The sequence below is a fragment of the Cydia pomonella genome, chromosome 5 (assembly GCF_033807575.1).
Source record: "Cydia pomonella isolate Wapato2018A chromosome 5, ilCydPomo1, whole genome shotgun sequence".
NCBI classification, from domain to species: domain Eukaryota; kingdom Metazoa; phylum Arthropoda; class Insecta; order Lepidoptera; family Tortricidae; genus Cydia; species Cydia pomonella.
The window spans coordinates 17,005,512-17,028,657 of NC_084707.1; the positions used below are offsets into that span (position 1 = coordinate 17,005,512).

Genomic DNA, 23,146 nt, shown 5'->3' on the forward strand with positions numbered 1-23,146 from the left:
GACGGAGTACTTGATGGTAAATGATTACCATCGCCCATGGACATCCGCAACACCAGATGGGTTTTAAGTGCGTTGCCAGCCTTTAAGATGAAAGTACGCTCTTTCGTATACTTCTGTTTGTATTCTATATTTATTTGATTAAAATCTTGTACGTTGATTTTGAATCTTCTGCTACTGTGCGGTATGCGGATTGAGCTGAAATTTGGTAAACTTTCGCAAGAGATGATCTGATGATGCAACTACGTTGAGTTTGGGCATTTTGATAGTTGTCGTGTAAAAGATATCGGGGTACGGTCAGCCATAAAAAGAGTAAAAAAGACCGGTGTAATATTGTGACGTTACATAAGGTTTTAGCTGGAACCCTAATGAGGGTGGGAATCGGTGGTAACGTGCGTACCTACTTACGCGTACGTTTACCAGCGTTCTCGACACAGATGGCAATTTCACGCTACACAGCTCTTGTCTCGCATGCGTATTGTTTTTATGTGCGTAAATTAGGGGAAATAATATGTTTTTTTGAAGTGAAAACTTCTTTAGCGGCGCTGTGCACTTTTTGTGATGGGGAAAAAATGTTAAACTCGCGTCAGGGCGTCAGGTGTCACGTGACCGTCAGATTGAAAATTCGTAAGACGGACACGTGACGTCATGGTGACGTGCACATTGAATGTCATCGAAGCGATGAAAAATCGTATCTCATTCAAGAGTGACATTTTATTTTCTTCATAATCAAAGTGCTGTCATAACGGTTAAAGAGGTTTAATATTTGTTAATTGTGTTGTATTGTATCTTTGTGTTGTTGGGTTTCCGTGATTGTAGATACTCAAATTTTTCCTTACCAAAAAGTTAAATAACAGAAAAGAAGCGTGATTGTTTTACTTAAAATGATGGTGAACGATTCATTAATATTTACTGAGGTGTAGGCTGTAAAGCATAGTTCATATAAAATTGGTACGCACTAGAAGATTGTTATTTTTTTAAGTTAATAAAATAAGAAAGTTATGAATGGTGAATTTTAAATAGTAATGTATTTAGCTTTCAAATATGTATAAATTAAAAAAAAAACTCTGTTATGTAAATAATTACGAACTGTTTTCATAATGGACCCCCGTCATTTTCTGCACAACAATTTTGTCGACATTTTTGGCGTGTTGATTTCTTGTAGATGGCAATGAATTGATACCCTGGACAATTTGATTAGTCTTGTTTAATTTTTTTTTCATGATTGCCCAGTAGTTTTTATAGATTGAAATTGGGGACGATTCGAAGGATTCATCTCGCGGGGTATGTAATTGGCCTGATTATTAGCATACCATGCCAAAACTTTTTTTGAGTAGTGGCAGCTGGCTAAATCTAGCTAACATTTCACAGGACCGTTATGGGTTCTAATAAATGGTAATACTCATTTCTCTAAGCACTCTTTAATATAAAGGTCCGACTTCATTGTTGACTATGTTATAAAACTTTTCGTCTTACAGCCGCAATTATAAATTCCTTGCCATATCATATGTTTTTTTGCGAACATGTCAAGTTTCACGAACTTATATTTTTCGGGTAAATTACCTCTATTATATTGGCCATATAAAACTTCGAACCGAGTTGTTGATTAAAATTTAAAATCGAGTTTTACATACGTCTTGTCGTCTAGTCAGCTGCAAAAATATGTAATCGAGATAATCGTCTCATAAATATGGTACTACGCTCTTATTACACTGGAATAAGATGCTATGGGACATATTTTTGAGTAAGATGTGTACACCCATATTTTTACACTTGACTGTCCAACAACAAGCAACCTTCGAATTTTGTCAATACTGAGTCGTACAATAGTCGAGCTAGTGTTTTAGCTTGTCGGATCTGTTTAACAGTCCGATTTGGCTGTTTTATTGCTCGATAGCTCTTACCTTTATCTTTCTAGAAGTTTCTTTGAATTTTTGGGATAAATCGTATTTAGACCGTCCTGAATTTTGTATGAGTGACCTTGGCACTTTTTTCCAAAAAAATTGTTATTTGTCCCAGACCTCCGATTAGTTTGTATTTTCCTGTCGGTTGATAGTCTCCTTGTAACGTTTTATGGCCCTACAAATACTAGCTTTTAGCATCTTAAGCGACTTAGCTGTCTTTGTCCGGGATCGATAAGAATTTTCGAAGTATGTGCACGATCAATCTCCTGTTCTCAATTTTCATGGTCGAAAACTTTAAAATGCATAAAGCTAGAAAAAATAATATTTTCACCATTAATACTTTGAAGGTTGGTGATTGAATTGTAATTGTCAATTTTTTTCCCGCCATGGTTTTTTTTATACATTGCTAATTATATGTCAATTCTATATTAACTATGCTTTAGTCCTGCTCACGTCTCATGAATTACCCTGTATATGTTATACATTACTTAACACTAAAATTCGCATTTCAAAATATCTTCCACATTCAAATTTATTTATGTATGTATAATACAGAATTATCTCTTTTTATAAAACTGCTACTCAATGGCTCCAAAATATCAAAAATGCACAACGTTAATATTCAAGTTTTCACTTCTGCCGACACTCCAGGAGTGCAACCCGTTGTTTTTTTTTCTCTTATTTTAAGGTACAGTTTCGTTAGATGAGACTGACTCTAAGACGGTCTAGTCAACACCGATAATGTAATGTAACAAAACAACGCTGTAAAAATAAGTATTTAACATCAGTTCTTAAACACTGGAAACATTTTATTATACCTAAACAAAAGTCATAGAGCTGCTGTAAGTTTGACTTTTTATTAATTTGTTTGTTTTATAATAAATGGCGCCATACAGGTATCGGTGAAATATCAAAAATATTCCAAATTTTCTCATATTTAAAGTCTCATGATTGTTACCGTTTCTATAGGCACATACTTATTATTTATTAGCCAATCATATGATGGGTACTTATTCGAAATTGTAGTTATACTTACGAGTAAAATGGAAAATGCTGTGATTTACAGTGTTCAAAAAATTTTAGGGGATTTGTCGATATTGCGTGTATGGTGAACGAAAAAAACTCAAATACATAGTGTATATTTTTGATATAACCACAAACTTAAACTAGACGTAGGTTTTAGTCTTAACTACTAGAGCAATATTAATTATTGACATTTTTCCAAGCGGCAATGTATTTCGTACATCATGGTCACTTGTGACAGTTGTGACGTCGCGTCATTAAATGCGACGTTTTGAGTTAAACAAAGTAGTGATACATTGCTTGCTGAATTATTTTATATGGAAAACTAAAAGTTGTTAATTTTTTATAACGGACGGAACGGACGAACTGAGAAAGACCAAAGATCTAATGTAAGTACCCTACATTGGGATTGAAGCGAAAACGGCATATATCCCTCAAATGGATTGCCGAAAATAACATAAGTATACTTAACAGCTACTTTCCTTATTGACTACGGATTCCGTGGTTGCGTAACCCTAAACAATATACCAACGCGTCTAAGTATGCAATACATGCTTTCGGACCACAATTAAAAGGAGTTATTCGTAGTAGACCGCAACGAATGTCTACAAATTACGCCGTTGCTCACATGTACGACGTCTTGCACCTTTTGGCTGGTATTTCTGGTAATTTTGGAAATACTAAAATTTGATTTTAAATGGAGACATTGTGACCACAAAGTCACGAAGCCGACAGACAATGCCACGTAGGCCGCAAGATGGCCGCGAGCATCTGTCGGTTTGTCGCTCTTTCTTTTTAATGACAGTACTTCAAAACAATTATTTGCTATGAAGTATTATTGCGGTTTAAGTTCGTTCGCGTGAACACTTGTGTTGTAACCGAACGCCTGGGGATATGTAAATTGAAATAACAATTGAGAAATGTTTATTCTGCTCCTGTAGGCATTGAACTTAATGAACGCGTCTTGGCAATCTGTATCACAACATTCTCCCTTTATTGCAGACCAGACACTATCATTTGGAATGACATAACTATGACTTGTCATGACATTCCAACATTTGGTCATGACATTCATTGTGATTGTGATTGATAAGATATATTAATAGAATATAAATGTTTTAATTTTTTTTGTTTCTTTCTTATTGACTTTAGATCACTAAATAAATAAAATAAATATTATAGGGACATCCTTACACAAATTGACTAAGTCTCACTGTAAGCTCAAGACGGCTTGTGATGTGGGTACTCAGGACAAACGATAGGTATATATAATATACAAATACCTAAATACATAGAAAACATCCATGACCTAGGAACAAATATCTGTGCTCATCACACAAATAAATGCCCTTACCGGTATTCGAACCCAGGACCATCGGATTCATAGGCAGGGTTACTACCCCATAGACCAGACCGGTCGTCACAACACTGAAAGTCCCACCACATCCCATAAATGATCCGCCTATATAGGCTGTAAGGTACCTTAGCAAGTAGATAGCCTTTGGGTATGATTCGTCACACAAATCATTCAGTTTGAGCCCTACTAAGACAGTAAGTTCTTTTCAAACATAAATTTGAATTGTCTTCTAGACCTTCGGTCAGAATAATTTATGTCAGTATTTATTGTATTAACATAAATTGGACATGAGTTATTTTATTGCCCCGAATGCGCCGAGAATGCGCTGGATAAAGGTTATGATTGTAATTCGGATTTGTCATAGCTCGTAAAGGCACGATTGTTTATTTGTATTTATAACCCTGAATTGGATGTTTTCCGTTGTATTCCGTGTAATGGATACCAATGACATGGTATTGTAAGAGGATTTTGTAAATACATTTTCTTCGAACACTTTCCTATCTTTGGTTTTCTTGTCATCTTATAGTATTGTAATAACTGTGATTATATTAATAAAACGATAGGTAAAAAAAAAAACCCTTATTACACATATCCAGTCTGCGAATGCTCGACTATTATCAACTTCTTTGGGGATTTCTCATGCTTCTTTGGGCCAATTGTTGTCGTTTGGGTTCGTCATCTTTCACGTGTATTGTGTTATAATACACTTTGTAATTTATTACTAGGTAAGAACATATTTTTAGTGCTTATGGTAACTAGGAGACAAAGCCTCGTCTAAAATGCTGTTTTAAGCCCACAATGTACCAACGTTTTTTTTAAATAGATCTACATTAAATTCAAATTACGATAGCGAAGCGTCGTCTATTTTCAGAAATGTCCCTAAACGCCACTTCACCCTCATTGACATTTGTTGTCGCGAACCGTTCCATCATTCGTGTCCAAACACAAACACGAAATATCACATTGATATTATCCCGGCACAAATCTGTATAGTGGTCGAATGGAGCATATTTGTGGGTGAAGAGAATGGCCCTCGAGCGGCGGGGGTCCGGCGTTCAACGGTCCTTGTGCCTTAATTTAATAATCGCATTTTGAACATGACGCTAAACCCACATAGCTGAACGGCGCGAGTTACTGTGACAGTTTCCATGAACTGTATGCGTGTATAATAAAGTTCAATCTCATTGATCTGCAGTGCCATGATTGCTTGTAGTATAGCATAGGACATCGATGCGACAGTCTATTACTGCTTTGCCTGATTGTTTATCTCTGAGTACAGAGAAGGTGTGGGATCCAGAGGGATTAAAGGTAATATTATTTACAGTACATATGGTGATACTTTACCGCACTAGTGCGATAATTAGCACATTATGTAATCACGTCGAAAATATAAAGGACCATAAATACTGTAAAACGGGGTTATTCCCACTAGTTACCACCAAGTTGTTACCAGTGGCAACTGTGTTACTCGTATTGTTAAACATTGTCATAATAAGTGCTTTTTTATTGCGTAACTTGTATTGTTTTTAAGTTAGCTATTTATAAGTTGTCTTTAAGTAAAATTTCTGTAGTTTCTTAGATAGTAAAGTTTCTTTAAACCGAACTACTGGGATTTTTTTCCCACGTTTTACCACTGGGAATAAAATCCCAGTAGTTACAGTCAAGTGCAAAAATATGTATCGAAAGAATCGTCTCATAAATATGGTAATACGCTCTTATTACACTGGAATAAGATGCTATGGGACATATTTTTGAGTAAGATGTGTACACCCACATTTTTACACTTGACTGTACCACCAACTTTTAAGGTAGTTTACTGAAACACTAATCGTCTTATAATTATTTATTAAAGCACTCTTTATTTATACTATACTATTTCTATTGTGTTTATTAGTATTCAATTAATCTCAAACAAAATTTTAGTGGTTGCCAACCAAACCTAGTTGAGTTACCACTGGTAACAACTTGGTGGTAACTAGTGGGAATAACCCGAAAAACGTATGATACAAGTGCAAATTCGAGTGTTTTAATTTATCGCCACTTGTTGCAGATTCTCTATTTTTCGCACTTGTATCGTAACTATAATAATCCTACATTTAGTAAATTATAATTTATAGAAATAGGGGAAGATTGGCACCATTCATACACGGGGAAGCTTCATACAGTCACTACAACCGCCTGTTAGAACGACGTATTTATTACGGCTTTGCGTGTGTGAGTGGGCTCAGGCGGCCGTCAGTTGTCAACGAAGTTAGCCGCCAGTGCGGCCATTGCGAGCAATGCGAGAGGAAGAAATGTGTTTTTGCATGCTCAGAGTAAATATTTTGTCGATGTTTCCGGGTGTTTCGTGGTTATGTGAAGTGCCAAATTCTATTGGATTATTGCTAATTGGTAAGTAACTACGATCACGATAATGATAATGTATCTTTTTTGCGGGTTTTTATACATGATTTGTGTGTGGATAAAAATCTTTCATTTTTGACCTTCGGGGCAGATTCGTACGCCTACTGATGGGCACATTCGTACGAATAACTAGCAACCAACGTACGCGTACGAATGTGCCCTGCAACTATACGAATATACCCACACGTACATGTATTAACAGGTTTTTTTTTAATTTCAGAAAATACGCAGAAATGGTGCGGAGTTACAAGAAAAAAAGAGACTAGGTCTACATTAATAAATGAAGAAAATATGTCCTCTGCAATAAAAGATGTTTTGGAAGAGAAAATGTTTTACAGAAAAGCAGCGGATAAATATAACTTTAAGGCCTCAACTTTGGAGAGTCGGGTAAATAAAATAAAAGATAAACATGATGATGCTGGCACGAGCCGCACATATCAGTCTAAATTCATCAGTTATCAAGTATTTTCTCAAGAACAAGAGTCCCAATTAAACGAATATATAGCAAAAAGCTCAAAAATGCATTACGGGTTCACAATATTACAAGTCAGAAAGCTGGCATATGATTATGCTAAAGTTCTGAAATGTACCTATCCGCAAAAATGGGATGAAACTGGACTCTAATTATGTCTGATACAGCAAGTAACTAGAATATTGATCTCTCATTGACTGATTCGGTTTAAAAATTGGTATAGTCTACACCATGTTGTGTATTTTCTACTTATTTAAAGATTTTTCTAAGAAATGAATATGTTTTGTTGATAAAAAGTTTTGTCATTTAGTTTATTACATCGTTGCTATTTTTAATGCCAATTAATACGAGTTTTGATAATTATTTTGCTATTTTATTTTACCTGTACCTACCTACCAACCTACCGTCCGAATGTTCCCCTATCTATGTACGAATGCACCCCTATAGTGGGGTAGTTTCGGACATTTGACAGCTTTTATTAAAATGCATTTCATTCATTTATTTTAAGAAATAATGACTCCATATATTTTTATTGGGAAGCTGAATATATGTAATTTGTTATAATCACCGATTATGCAATTTATCTTTGATATTAGAATTTAAAAAAATCAAAATATAAAAAGTGTACGAATGGTGCCAATCTTCCCCTATTGGGTGATAAAAAAGGTCACCAAAATGTATGAATGGCAAAGTAAGTTAAGGTTGACAATCAATTTTAAAGACAGTTTCGTGGGTAGCATTCTGTGGCTTATCCTATTCGAATGTTTTTCATAAATATTTCTAAGGCGTAGAACTTGTAAAAATATCAAATAAAGATGCATACATCATCTTCCTCGTGTTGTCCCGGCATCGGCATTCTGCCACGGCTCATGGGAGCCTGGGGTCCGCTTGACAACTAATCCCCAGAATTGGCGTAGACACTAGTTTTACAAAAGCGACTGCCATCTGACCTTCCAACCCAGAGGGTAAACTAGGCCTTATTGGGATTAGCCCGGTTTCCTCACGATGTTTTCCTTCACCGAAAAGCGACTGGTAAATATAAAATGATATTTCGTACAAAGTTCCTAAAAACTCATTGGTACGTGCCGAGGTTTGAACCCGCGACCTTCGGATTGAAAGTCACACGCTCTTACCGCTAGGCCACCAGCGCTTCCAAATAAAGTTGATACTATAGAAGTTATCCGTATTCAATAAGTACAAAGTCTCTCTGCACATCTTTGTACTGTACATCTCTCTGCTTTGCCTAAATGTTGACTAGCAGAGAATGCCTCATGGCATTAAGTCCGCCTTTTGTACTGTAAGGTTAAATAAATAGTCTAAATTATCTACTCGGACGAAGAAGGTGTACCTACACGACGTTGTTGGTTTAAACATTAGGTAACGTGTAAGTAGCCATTTTTGGTCGTTTATTTGTATTCATATCTTCGTATTTAAGCCTTGGTGTACTTACAAAAGACCAAAATGATAATATATTTATGAATGAGCCCACTGAAAAATTTTTTTAACCGAATTCATTGAGTATCTACATAACTCAGAAAATAACTGAACTAAGAACTAGGTATCTAGTAACAAAATATTTTGTTATAGTTATGCAAACGTCTCTTTCAGTATCCCTGATGGTAAGTAAGACCTGGACGTGGAGTATTCTATACCTGGCCGGACTGTCCGCAGCCTCGGCGCGTAATGGCGCATTGTTTGTGTTGGCGCCACGTGGATGCCATAAGTGTTGTGTAATATATCTCAGCATCATCAATGCCACAATGTTATTTGTTACGGCAGTGCGCCCACGCTGTCTTTTCTACTATACACTCTTTAGCACAAATCCGATCATTACAAGCAAAACAATAACCGTCAATCTTTACACGCTGCTGAGGCTTCTAGTAGATCGCGACACTTAGAGATCTTAGACCCTTAAGGTCAGGAGGATATATTAGCGGGAAATACGATGACAAAGTGGTTATTACATTTAGTGTCACCCTTAGTCCTTGTCTGTAATCAGTTTTTAAAATAAAATATAGGGTAACGGCGCCTATTAACGCGGGTATCAAAATCGACGTCTAACACCGCGGTGTATACAAACACGTATTTTGCAAGCAAACAGATCTATTCTCTAAGAAATAAAGCATACACAAAACAAGCTGATTCATTGGTCTATCGTGCCCATTAGTGTGCATTTGTGTGAGTGTAACAAAAAACTCGCGATTCGTCAGTTTGTGCGACGGCGGCGCAAGAACCGGTTGTTCCATACAGACGCGTGACTCCACAGGTAAGTGCACTCTAATCTTACTTAGTGTTTTACGTAATAGTTATGGCAAATAAACTAGTGCAATGCCTTTTAAGAGGTTGCGTATTGTTTTCTACACGATTTTGAATTACTTTTAACTTAGTTTTTGACCGGGAAATACGTTTAAAATTGAAAATAAAATACAGCGGTGATAGGCGCCAATTACTTCTGTGGTAAGTAATTCCGTGGTATGCCACGTTAATAGAAAAAGTGGTAGTTTTGTTATTTACTCTTTAGTTTAGGTACAAATTATCAATTTTATAATTTCTTTTATTTATTCCAATCTTGATCTATTCACGCTATTAAAGAGCTATTTCCGTGGTATGGAAAGTATTCAACTAACCCTTAATTTTTAACAAATACTTCAGCACCGATTTCCTTGTTTCTATAGGAACCCTTAATCTGTCAACTTTTTTTTATTTTGGGTTAAAACCTAAAATTTACTTGCCAGTTATGTGATTTTGTCTTTACATGAAGCTTGTAATATACGTGTTTGATTTGATTTTAAAAAACATCTGTGTTTTATTCTTTTTATGGGTCGGAATTAGGTTTAATTAAACTCCAAATTAAGCCTATTACCGATGGTATGATCAGATTACCCTCGGTAATAGAATGTATAGAAATCTATTACCGACCCAGAGAAATATCGAATGGGTCGGTAATAGGCTCTTAAAGAGTTATCTATTACCGAGTGACTATTTGGTATTGTATTGAAATATCGCATTTAGGGTACCGCAAGTACAGATTTCGTTGATAAAATTTAGACTTCAGTTATCATTATCAGATTTAAATTCTTCTGTTTTCTGATTCAGTTATTACTCTGACAGACAAGGAAGGGTACCCAACTGCCGGACAATTCCGATTAGATTTTTTTTTATATAATTTTATTTATACAGTAGTCCAAAATCTCAGATATGATTTTTTTTAGCTATAAGAATCAGCAATAAGAAAAGTACTGTGATTTGTTAGTTATAAACGGGTAAATTATAACACATAATATGTGAGAGACTTTATTTAACTTAATTACCTTATCAAAAATATTAGAATTAAAAAATTTCATGTTTTTATATATAGTCGAAATTTTATAATGTGGACGTTTACCATTTCACTGTGGTAAACTTTCATTCAGGTGGTAAACGTCCAGCTTATAAAATTTCGACTATAATTTACGCTGTGCCTTATGAGAAAATGTTACTTACTTGTTTTTTTTGTGCAGCTAATTATGTCAGTAAGACAAACTCTTATCAATCTTTATAGCATTCAAAAATTACTTTATTTAATAACAGGCAGGCCTATTTGTCATATACGTCCTTAGTAAAACTTTACTAACAATAATTTTTGTTGTTTTACATGTAAAACATTCAACTTATAACTTGTTATACAGGTACTCGTGGGTACTTGGTAAGTTAACTATTTAATAGTATTTGATTGTGCCAAAGTGTAATTATAATCTCTTCGAATATATCTCTTATTTTTAAACATACTCCTATAGTTTTATTTTTTATTTTTGTGTCATTATTCAACTTAATGACACAAAAATAATATACAGAATCCACGTCGTTATTATTGTTTTAACCCTCGGTATTAGGTTTCGAATTTTGAGTTTGGTTTCTGTTAACGAGTGCAGAAAAATGATGCCAATTGTACCCTCGGTAATGAAAGCTCAATTCGCGATAATAGAATCACAGCCTGTCCCTTGCCACGGTAATAGAAGATTTGGTCATTTTGGCTTCAAAAAATATTTTAATACATATAATAACCCAAAATGAATCCAAAAACGTGTGAAACGGAAAGTTCATTAAATGCTCTGATGAAAAAAAAAATCCTGGCTGTTAGACAGCATTGATACCCTTAATTTTTGGATCTCTTTTGAAAAGTTCCTTAACTACCACGGTAATAGGTGCCTTTACCCTAATATTCGCCGTATACCTAGTAACTTTTGATTGAAACAAATATCTTGTTTCAATTTACATATTTAAGCATCGATAATCACATTAGTCACTTTCGTAATACGTAGGTACTTACGTAGGTATTCTGTGCCTTCATTTTGTCTACAACTCTTGTATCTTTCTACTTATTTATTTATTCAGTCAGTATCAACCTGTTGTGTCTTTACTGTTAATTATTGGCACTGTTTACTAACGTTCCAATCTAACAGTAAGAACATACCTTCACACAAAACAATAAAACGTATTAATTACAAACTTCAAAATCGTAAAAAAAAACAGTAATCGACATCTGATCAGCCGAACTTATGAAATTACTTTTTTCTCGCTACTTATTTAAACATTGGTCTTTAATCTTTAACCTCGCAAAGTATGGTTGTGGCATTTCCAATATCCAATTGGCATATTAAAAAAAAGACTTCGATAAATGACAAGAACAATATACATAATGGATATATACAGATGATTACTATAACTAGCTTATATCTAAAATAGGCCCTTGAGGCATTGTACCAAGGATGCTGGCGGCATTTCCTCGTTGTATTGCAATACTGATACGTTGTGCGAGGAAGCCGCCAGCTCTTCGGTCACCAGTTACGTCAACCAGACGTTTCGCGATTTCTCCAAAAAACTTGTGCGCGCTGGGACCCCATGGACCTAGGGTTTCAACGCCAAAAGGTACAAAATGGTACTCTCTACCGAGGCTCTTATATTTATTACGTTTCAAAATTTCGGCGCTTTCCGCCGCTGCGCCCGCTTTTACATTAGTCCGTTGGAGGTGGGACGGTGCCAGTGTGTCTACGCAGGTAGCATCCCACACTAACATCCGTCCCAAGCTCCAAGGAACCAAGGACACCCCATCAGGCCTCTTGCCATCATCCCTGATAATGCCAGTTGGCTCAAGAAGAGCAGGCACATTGATGGTGGCAAGAGATCGACGAATTATGTCATTAAGCGACGCATGTCTTGAAAAACGACCTGCACTTTTTTGACAAGATAATCCGTGGTGTCCCAGTCGGTCCACGTCCGTGCCACAAGAGCATATATGTGGCATACATACCGAAACCCCGAGTCGCAAACCAGTCGCCAGTCTTAGGGAGGTCGGATCCAAGAAAGTACCAGTATTAGGTGAAGGATGGGCATGTAGCCAGTAGCCGGCTTCCCGGGCTCCGACCGCCAAAAGTCTCGCGTGATCTGGACCTGTACAGTTGTTTAGAAGAGTATTGTAAGTTAAATCACAGTAAATATTATCCCAGCTCCTTTGTGATTTTGGGTTGTCTGGAAATTGTTTGCCCGGGCAAGCAATTTTAAAAGCATTTTTAGCATCCTCAAAGCCCGTAATCTCATAGTTTGTGGGCAAAGCCCTTAAGATATTTCCTATGAGACCAGACGTGCTATTAATGGATGCCAAAAAGGCTGGGGAAGCCACACTGGAAATTTTGCGAATTCCTAAACCTCCGAACCGAATAGGGAGGGACGCTTGAGACCAGGAAGGCTCACTCAGCTGAATGTTTAGAATCATCTCTAAACTAATTTTGATCAAATCGTCTATAGGCGACAATAAATTTTGATGTTTCCAAAAAGGACAGCAGCGGAGCACATATGTAAATTTAGGGACAAAAAGACAGAATTTCAGAATCACAAGAGCATAATGAGGGCTAATTTCGAGTAAACTATTCGTGTGACTTTTGAATTTAGATATAGAGTTAGAAACATAATCAGGAAAAGATTCTTCAAATATAGGAGAACCCAGGAGGCAAAGAGAATCCTTGTCTACCAATTTTATATTAGGAGCCAGATCGTCAAATTTGGGTTTTAAGTCGGTCAAAGTACAAGAAGATTTGTGAATAAAGAGTTCGCATTTGCTGAAATTCAAATCTAAACCAATATTTTCGAAACTGCTCCTAACAAAAGACAAATCAGAGAGCACAGTATTCAGGTCGCCTCCTAGGGTTCCGTCGTCTAAGTACCAGACGTTGAATTTTGATTTTAAATTTTTAATAATTGGATTTATAGCCAAACTAAAAATTGCTGGCCCGAGAGGGTCACCCTGCTGACAACCAACCTCAGAAGATAATTCATGTGATTTGTACATTAATTTAGACGAGTCTGAATAACAAAAGAAAAGGTAATTGTACAGTTCCGGAATTTTGTCCTTAACTTCTGTCAGCAAAGTGTCCCTATTAACCGAATTAAAAGCATTTTTAACGTCAATTTTGACTACAATTTCACAATCATCGAATGAAAGGTAGGTCCTTAGGGCATGGACGGCTGCCTCGCACCCACCTTTCGTGCCAAAACCTAGCTGTACTGGTTCAAAAAGGGACTGCAATTTTGATCTAAAGTGTCTAACCGCAATTTTTGATGCCAGACGTCGTAAAGTAGACCCCACCGCAATGGGTCTCACCCCTCCATCCTTTTTGGTTAGGGCAATCAGGTTTGCACCGTATAGGATAGGAACAATTTCAGTGTTAATTTTGCCTGAAAACATAAAGTTTATTAATTTAGTAAGGGAACAGACAAGCTGCTCACCTGAGTCGCCCACCGAATGAGAAATTAGGTCCTTCAAATGTTGGGGCGAGATCCCATCCAGGCCAGCCGCCGAACCGGTTTTGAATGACATTATAGCGTCAATAATGTCCTTGCCTCCGATTTGGAGGCAGGCCTGGTCAGCCGTAGGTGGGGCAAATGAGTGTGGTGTTGAAGGAGCCGGGGGATGTTTAGAACGTAAGGCCGAGAGGGTATCAGGAGTATCTGGCGATAGCACATCGTTTGTGAAAAGAATACGAGCGGCACCTTTAAGATCGCCGTCGCTAATTTTACTTTCAATTAATTTGGTTCTATTGAAGGTGGATGGGGCGCACCCTTTAGAAGGTCGATAAATGTGTGGAGTTGTATTCGAAACACAATTGTTTTTGATTTTTTGTGTTAAAGAAATTGCCCCATCGTTTTTGGCATGAAGGGTATTGAAAGAAAAAAGGAAAAGTTTATGCCAATCATCAAGTTGATTATTTTCCACACATTTTGTAATTAGTCCTGAAAGGTGGTTAGCGACTGTGATCCTAGCGCCGCGCGGAACTCTTTTAACAACGGGAACATTATTTTTAAGTTCGCTGAGGTATAAATGGAAAGGGATAGAATTAGGTGGGTCAGAAAGGGGGGTGGTCAAAAAGGATGGGTCTAAATTTAGACCGGCATCGTTTTGACTGATACAAGGACGGTGTTTTTTGGTAATATGAATATTGAGGCCTCTCTGCGTTTTAAAAGAGTTATCGCATTGTACACAAGTAAAATTTTGGTATGACGTGCCATCGCCTGGTTGAGTTGCGGCATGCATCCACTTACCGGAAAACTACACTCCAATAGTTAGAGCACAAAATACTTATTCACAGAATATCACAAATCACTTAAAATATACAATAATGTAAATATAAAGTCCATTAAAGGCGTTGACGTCGGCCGTCAGGATGACACGACGTAGCCCGGACAAGGCCGCAACGTCTGAAACAAAAAGATATGTTATTATTTGTTCAGTATTGGGCCTGCCCACACTATTGCACAGTAATTCGATGGTTATTGATAAAATAAAAGCAGTTTTAGGCATCTAAGACCATGTATAATTTGAAAAATTAGACAAAAATATTGCTGTGCAAAGTGACAGACAGATGGTTGACAGCGTTTTTCAATAAATTAATTCATTACTAAAAACATTCATAATAGAATAAATGTACATTTTAAAGAAAAATCCTGGGAATATAAAGGCAAGATGAGAGTCACATTCGAGAAACTAGTACCAGCGCTAAATCTTCGCATAATGCTACCTAGCGCATCCTGGGTGCGTTTCGTTGCTGTAGCGCAAGCGATTGTCACCTTGGCTAGGCACCCTGGGCTCCTACATGATGCGACGGGGAAAGCTCTATAGGTAGTGAGGACAACATTTTGACAATGTTGAATTGGGGCGATAAACCTTCCATGATTATGTTACCCTGCTTCAATAAAAGCGGATGCCTCAAATATGGAAAATTTATTTTACGACCGCATTTCAGAACCGTCTTTTGTTAAATTTCAAATGTTCGCATATAAAAAATATTTGAAACGCCTTGTACTCGCCACCACACCATAAACAAAGTAAGTGGACGTTAATCATCACTAAATGTCTTTATAGTGAAGTAGCCCCATTTTATTTCAAATGTTAACGATTCATCCCCGACAGTCTCCGCATCATAAGCCTTTTCATCTGTCAAGTCTTAACAGCCATGGAATTGGGCTATAATTTACGATTTTATCTCATACGGCACCCCGCATAGGGGTACTGGTCAGTGTTGTGAAAAAAAGTTGCAGCGGGTGATACAGGGATAATGGTGAGCGGTGACCGCCCGCAATGACCACCACGCCCGCTGTTGTGACTTGCCAAAATAGAGTCGTAATAATGAGAGATGGCCCGCGTATATTGCGCGTAATTTAGAGTGATCGCCTAACGAGTAGGCTGCGGCCCGGGGCTGTTGTCCAGCCGTGCTCCTGTTGAATTACTGCTCTAAGGGTGACTCAGTTTCACTTTTGTTGGCCACTTTACGTCCATTTTGAATTTATGACCCAGGTAGATAATAGATTAAGTTACGCCTTTTATAACTGTTTAGTTGTTATGATTCCTGTCCGTAACAACAAATGTCGATAGTGATGAGACGGATGGGTAATTATGTGGACCGTGAGGCGTCGTCGGTATCGCTAAGCTAACATCCCAGATTGATGCTTTGCGAGTCGCAAGTGCCTGACAAATAGTTGGTCCGGCGGAGGCGTCGCAAGGCGTCTTGCCATAAATAAGGATTACTCTCGTGACCACGCAGTCTTGCAGAGTGGACGCAGCACGAATCCTGTGACGTCTTCTGAGCCCGCTCGAGTCGTTTTGTTCTCGTGTCAAATGTCTGTGCTGTCCGCATCGTTTATAACTATCCACTTGAGCCTACCCCGTCCTATGCAAGATTAGTTATATACCTTCATATACTTACGTTTGGCTGTGCTTAACGATACAACGCTTCAGCTTCAAGATTTCTTCCTTAAGTCGTGAATCTGCGTTATTTCGGCGCCTAAGCTCCGAATTACAAGTTAGGAGACGCATATCGAGTGGAGTGCGGGATGCGTTAAGCCAGGGCCGTTCGAAATTCGGCGGCGATGTTTCAATTGCAAGTGCGGCTTAAAGTCACCCCGCGAGGGAGGCGTCGAAACGCGCGTCAAACCCCGTCTTACTTACGTTCTACGCTAGCTTTACCCTTTAACCTTTAACGCTGAAGACGCTGATAATTTAACAGAAATTTTATAATTGTTTTGCTAACGTGCTGCATTTGCATGTCACCTTTTGTTCTTTTTTATTGGCCGCTAAATAGAACAAGGTGAGGGGGTGAAGTAAGGAGGAGGTGGCAAGGAGGTGGTATTTAGGCTGCTTAGTTGTTGATTGCTGCTATGTACATTTGTTAAACTGGCTGTAAATTGACACGGTCGATAGATCCGCTCCAGAATTGGCTGAGTTTGAGAGTTTAAGTCGTCAAGATAATCCTAGTTAGACTAATTGGGGTTAGTATCAAAGTTTTATTCCTAAGGTTTACGAGTAGTTATATCTTGCCATTTCAAAGTCGTGAATTGTGTTAATGATAAGTCAGAATCTGCCTTTTTTTTTATTCATCATAAAGGTACATAACATTGTGACACCACTTTATTCGCCAAACTGCGATCGCAGTTTATTGGCGAGATAGCGCTCATTTATTAGTAATAATAAATAATTAATAAATATTATAGGACATTATTACACAAATTGACTAATGTCCCACAGTAAGCTCAATGAGGCTTGTTTTGAGGGTACCTACTTAGACAACGATATATAACTATTTATAAATACTTAAATACATAGAAAACACCCATGATTCAGGAACAAATATCCATGCTCATCACACGAATAAATGCCCTTACCAGGATTTGAACCTGGGACCATCAGCTTCGTAGGTAGGGTCACTAGGCCAAACCGGTCGTCAAGAATACTTATACATTTATACATTTTAATACGAGTATCTATGCTATGCACTTAATGATAAGCTTAGGTACGATATGTAAAGCGAACATGCATGGCGATAGTTTATAAATATAAAAACAAACAAAAACCAAATAGTCACTGGTGCTTTAACAACTAATTCAGGTTAATTTCAAAGCAATGTTATTAGGGTAAAATTTCCAGTAACGTTCTTTTTAACCTTTTTTTAAATTCATTTATTCTATATTTTTATTTTCTGCCCTTAGCAGGCTGATTTTGGTATCAAAGAGATTTAGTTATTTTGCCATAATAGTTTTTAGCAGTGTTTTGTACAAAAAAAATTAAGCCTTATGCTCTTTGTTTTATATTTACTTTGTTTCCGCACCGTAAATTTATCATCAAAATTATTTTCTACAGATACCATATATTGCACCTTTTGATTTATAGGAAGTATTTTACATATCTTGTACAATTTGCCGTAATTTCCTTTAAGCTTCTTTTTATTTTATTTTTATCAACTAGGTATTTCATAGATCTTCACTGTATTTTTTTAATTTCGTCTAAATAAGTATGAAAAGTTCGACCATAAACATTAAGACCATAGCTAATGATTGAGTCCACTTACCCGTAATAAACAACGAACATTGTTTTTTTTATTAACTAAGTTATTTAAGTGGTACAATTTACCTAGGACCGAGCGGAGTTTTGAACAAACTCCAGTAACATGCGTTTTCCAGTTAAAATTGTTATCAACATGCACACCTAAATATTTATATGTACTAACATATTCTAAAGGTTCAAGCTATATCTTAAATTTGTTACTCTGTGAGTTGGTCTTGAGACAAAGATTGTATCGTAGGTATCATAATTAGTTAGTGGATGGTGTTATCTTGTCAAAGTTCCAATTACGTGTAGTAAATATGGGTGTGGGCAGCGGGCAGCGGGCCGGGACCGGCCGATGGCTAGTCTTCTCACGTCGTAGCTCGGACCCAATTACGACCCGCAATCGCCCCAATGGTAATATAGCTTTATTAAATATATCCTTGTACCTCTATGTAACTATATTCAATCCTCACGCGGTACTATGTAAGTACACTGAACACCAGACTAATTCGTCAACATGCAGTGCTACGAGTCAGTCCGTAAATAACGTCGCATCAAACACAAACCCTTCCCTTTTTATACAGCAATCAGAAATGAAAGGGTTACGTTAATATTACACCTACATATTGTGAATTCGTTACTTTTTTAAATGCCTTAATCACGGATCTACATAATAATGTGAAACGGGACTTCCCGTCCATCTGACAAGTTGATTGATGGCCACTCCTAGATTTATTTGCTCAAAAAAGTAGCACGCCACACGTCCGCGGAGCTTTTACAGAAACGGCCGCTGTAATACCTTTGTTTCATTTTTAAATATGGGCCTTTCATAATTAGCGTAATAAATTACAAAATGATAATAATGCGAGGGCCATCTTGTGAACGCTTACTGCCGCGCGTCAGGGGGCGCCGCCGGCGACCGCGTGTCAATCACTCTCCCGAATGTAGAACAATTCTTATTTTGAAAAAGAATAAAAAATACGTATCACATTTATTTTCTATCTTGCTCAGTCCAGTTTGCATTGCGTTTGTGCGAGGGGAACGGGGTAATAAATCGGTCTTGTGGTAACATCTGTGCTTTATAATAGACGCTTACGTAGGCTTCTTTTCGGGGATTCGATGCGAGCCCGGTGGGATCACTTTAACATGATTGATCTGTTTATTTTACATTTTAAAGGAACATTTTTACGGTTGCTTGTCAACTTAATAACAAAGTGTTTTATTTCGGGACATGTTAAGTTGAGTTTTATTGATAGGTTTCTTTTAACGTTATTATTTTATTCGTTGCGTCGGGTCGAAATCACAAATATTCCAAATACGCGCAGTTTCTTTAATGTTGACGTTATGCGTTTTTAAGAAAATATGTGTACATAGATATTTAGTACTTATTTAATACTTGTCTGCATTACACAATTGCTGCAATTGTACACCACGGCAGCACTTAAAAATGGGTGGATTGTACAGTTTTATTTAAATAAATTGTGAAATAACCTCCTTATTCATAAACGTCTACTAAAGTTGACAAGACGCTAATAATCGTCTGTCCCTTTCCATCATACCAATACGTCAGAATTTTCATTAATAATATTTTTTATAGTGATACATAGCATTATAAACTACCCACTGAAAATATTACGTTTTCATACTTTTCGATAAGTATACTTATTTTTGCTCATAAAAACTCCTCGCGATACCATCTTTCAGCCACTAAAGCCCTCAAACAGAAAGCAATTAGGTAAGAGGCGCCGCCGAACATAAAAGCGCTACTGTCTGCCGGTGTAAACTTTGAGCCGCGTGCGCACGCCGATAACGCTATCCTAAAGCTCGCCAGACTGACAGGTGCTCGAATTACTGCTCCGTTAGTATCTTAATTGGCCGATTGTTAAATTGTATGAGATACGGATATGGTTTTAACTTTAACCTGATTTAAGAATAGACGTTCGATTGTTCAGTTTTTTATGTTCTCAGCTTTTTACAGAAATGAATAACATGCGCTGAAAAATATAACGAAAGTTACAGCGTATATGAACGTAAATAGTACATGTAAAGTAATTTATTTACTATATGTACACCGTGTTTTATTGAATTCCGTTAACTTCGGGGTATCGGTAAGTACGTTTAAGGAAACTATATCGCATAGTAATTTCTTTAAAAAAACATTTATTTTAATTTTTTAATTACCGTAAAACCGGGTTTCTTTAGCCCTAAGGGTAAAGATTGTCCCAAAAAATTAAAAAGATTTAACATCCCGCCACAAAGCCAATAGACGTCCGATCGTAGCAGTTACCCTCTAAAATCATAAATGGCACTACCTACCCGCGACGTGGTACCGTTTCCAAGTTGCTTGCGCAGGTTTCAACTTGTCAGTATCGATCAAACGTGAAGTGAGACGTACGTATATAAATGGTGTCTGCAAACTTTTGGTTAAAACAGCGAAATAAGATTAGTTAGCTTACTAATACCTATATCTTGATACAAAGCATGTCTTTGAGAATGCTGCAATTACAATAAAAACTTATTTAGTCTTTTCTTAGAAACATAAAGTTCGTTAGTATAATCATAGTAAACATTGTCCCCCATTTCGGGGAACTTTAGCCCGCGGGTAGCTAGCCTACAAGTAATACCCATTGATTGTACCCATCGTATTAAAATGACATAATCATACGATTATGTCATTTTAGACGAAGATCAGTTGATAGTTTTCGTTAATCCAATGATAGTTTTCGTTTAAAGACTGAATTAATTAAGTGCTGGTATCTAAATTTTAAGTTTTTCATGATTGTTGTGAGTTTTTGTTCTCTATAGGTTTAAAATAAGTGTAAGTGAGTCTTAAGTTACAAAAACGAATTGTTAGCCTACTATTTCCAACAATTATTCTCGTTAAAATGCTGTGATTTAAGAATTTGTTACGTTTTCAGTATTAAGTTTTACTTGACTGAGATTTTGTACTTTTATTTTACTTAGAGGTAAAATATTACCATATTCTTGTTACTAATAAAGGTGATTATTATCGTATATGTTGACTAATTCTAATGATGATTCTCATTAACAGGCTGTTAATTAAGGTTTTGTTAAAATTTGAACAACTTTTATTCTATCTCAGAACTGAAAAAGTTATTTTTGTTTGATTTTTGCTCAAATAAATGTCAAATATTGTATCAAAAATTAATTCGTTTCATTTACTAGCCTACCTTAAAGAGGTTTCTTGGGTTTCTTTGTTGTTTAGATTAATAGTGGGACTTTCTGTATGAAAATAAGTATAAAGTTCAAACTTACCCGCATCTAAGATCAACTTTGGCCCAAAAATGAAAAAATAAAAAAAAATACGCAGAAGGTTTTTTTTTTACTTTTTTTTTACGTTTACTTATCCGACGTATCCTTAAGATGCACCTAACCGTAACTAAAAATTCGGATCAAGGATAGAAACGTAATGATCTAGAAGTATATAAAAAAATACAAGAAAAAAGGGTCATGTAACCCGACTTTACGGTATTTTTTTTTTTTTTAAAGTAATTAAATGGTGCATACAGTGTTGTTGTAATACGGGCATTACATTTAACTCAACGAAACAATTGAAAACTGTGACAAATCAATGACATTTTGAACATCAATCATCCGATATAGTATTTTCGTTTAGTAGCAAATGTATTAACTCATAGTTAACACTAATCAATATGTAAACAGGCCCTAAGCGAAGTGTACACGCTCGTGAGGGCCTTATAAGATAAAAATTAAATATTGATTATCTCCGAAATGGAGTTAATTAGAATACCGGTGTCTTTGAGAAAGTTATTTAATTTAAGCTCAGGGATGCACCCTTGAAATTAACGGAAAAAAAAACACGGTGTATATGACGACCCGTCTGGCCTAGTGGGTAGTGATCCTGCCTATGAAGCCGTTGGTCCCGGGTTCAAATCCTGGTATAAGAGCATTTACTTGTGTGATAAGCACGGAAATGTGTTCCTGAGTCATGGGTGTTTTCTATGTATTTAAGTATTTATACACCGTGTTTTTATTGAATTCCTTTAACTCCCGGATATGGGTAAGTACGTTTAAGAAAACTAAAATGGCATAGTTAATTGAAAAAAAAAAAGTAATTAAATGTTGCATGCAGCGTTATTGTAATACGGGCATTACATTCAATTCAACCAAACAATTGAAAACTGTGACATAAGTATCAATGTCATTTCGTACATCGATAGTCCGAGATAGTACTTAATTTTAGTTGCAAATAAATAAACTCGTACTAAAAACTCATCAATATGTACACAGGCCCTAATGCAAGTGTACCCGCTCGTAAGGGCCTCATAAAAAATTGATTATCTTTGAAATGGAGTTCATTAGAATACCGGTGTTTTTGAGAAAGTTACTTAATTTAAGCTCAGGAATGCGCCCTTGAAATTAACGAAAAAAAACACGTATCTTATATATATAACGTTGTCACTTAGACATACTCCTAATAAAACCCCCACACTACAAGCCTTTTTGAGCTTTGTTGGACTTAGTCAATTTGTGTAATAAAGTCCTATAATATATACTTAGTACATACTTACACAAAGTAAAAAAAATATGGGTATGTGTATATTTATTTAAGAAAACCCTTGCTATTGAATCGAAAGTTAATTTCAACATTACTACAAACGACTTACTTATCTTTCTTTGCTTGCGTAATAATGTAAGTAGTGCTTTTTTATTCAATATTTATAAAGACTGAGCGCAAGCGTTTAATCGGTTTAATGCAGTTTGTGTTGCTCGTAAAGCGGCTACGCCGATGCGCTGGCGCAGAAGCTATCGGAAGCAATTACACGTCGTTCACTTTATTAATTTTCGTAACTACCCTCGCGACATCAAAGCCCGCCGCTGGCCCGCGCCCTCGCACTCAGCTGTGCCGCAAGTGAAATCGACAAGCGGATTTGTATGTTTTATTAAAAAAGGTATGTTAGTGTGTAGTGTTAAGGTATTTTATTAAAAAGTTAAAATTTCCAGTTCAGAATTTTTCTGTTAACTAAAAAATTACTCGAGCGTTTTTCAGAAATAATTTTAGATTCTTAAATTAAATATCACCATACAAGTGGTAGTAGTAAAGGCTCTCTAACCTTACGTATAACTAATACTATACTTCTGGCATTGTATAAATT

General features: G+C 36.5%; 1 protein-coding gene across 4 annotated transcripts in view; it reads left to right on the forward strand.

Moving 5' to 3' along the window:
- LOC133517902 (uncharacterized) overlaps positions 1-23,146 on the forward strand; it is an 89,317-nt gene that overhangs the window by 6,747 nt on the left and 59,424 nt on the right. The window contains exon 3 of one of the 4 annotated variants that reach the window (XM_061851377.1): positions 5,153-6,412. The exons of the other annotated variants lie outside the window; for them this stretch is intronic. The gene's annotated coding sequence lies outside the window, so the exon portion shown is untranslated. Of the gene's footprint in view, positions 1-5,152; positions 6,413-23,146 lie in introns of those variants that run through there. 4 annotated transcript variants of the gene reach the window in all.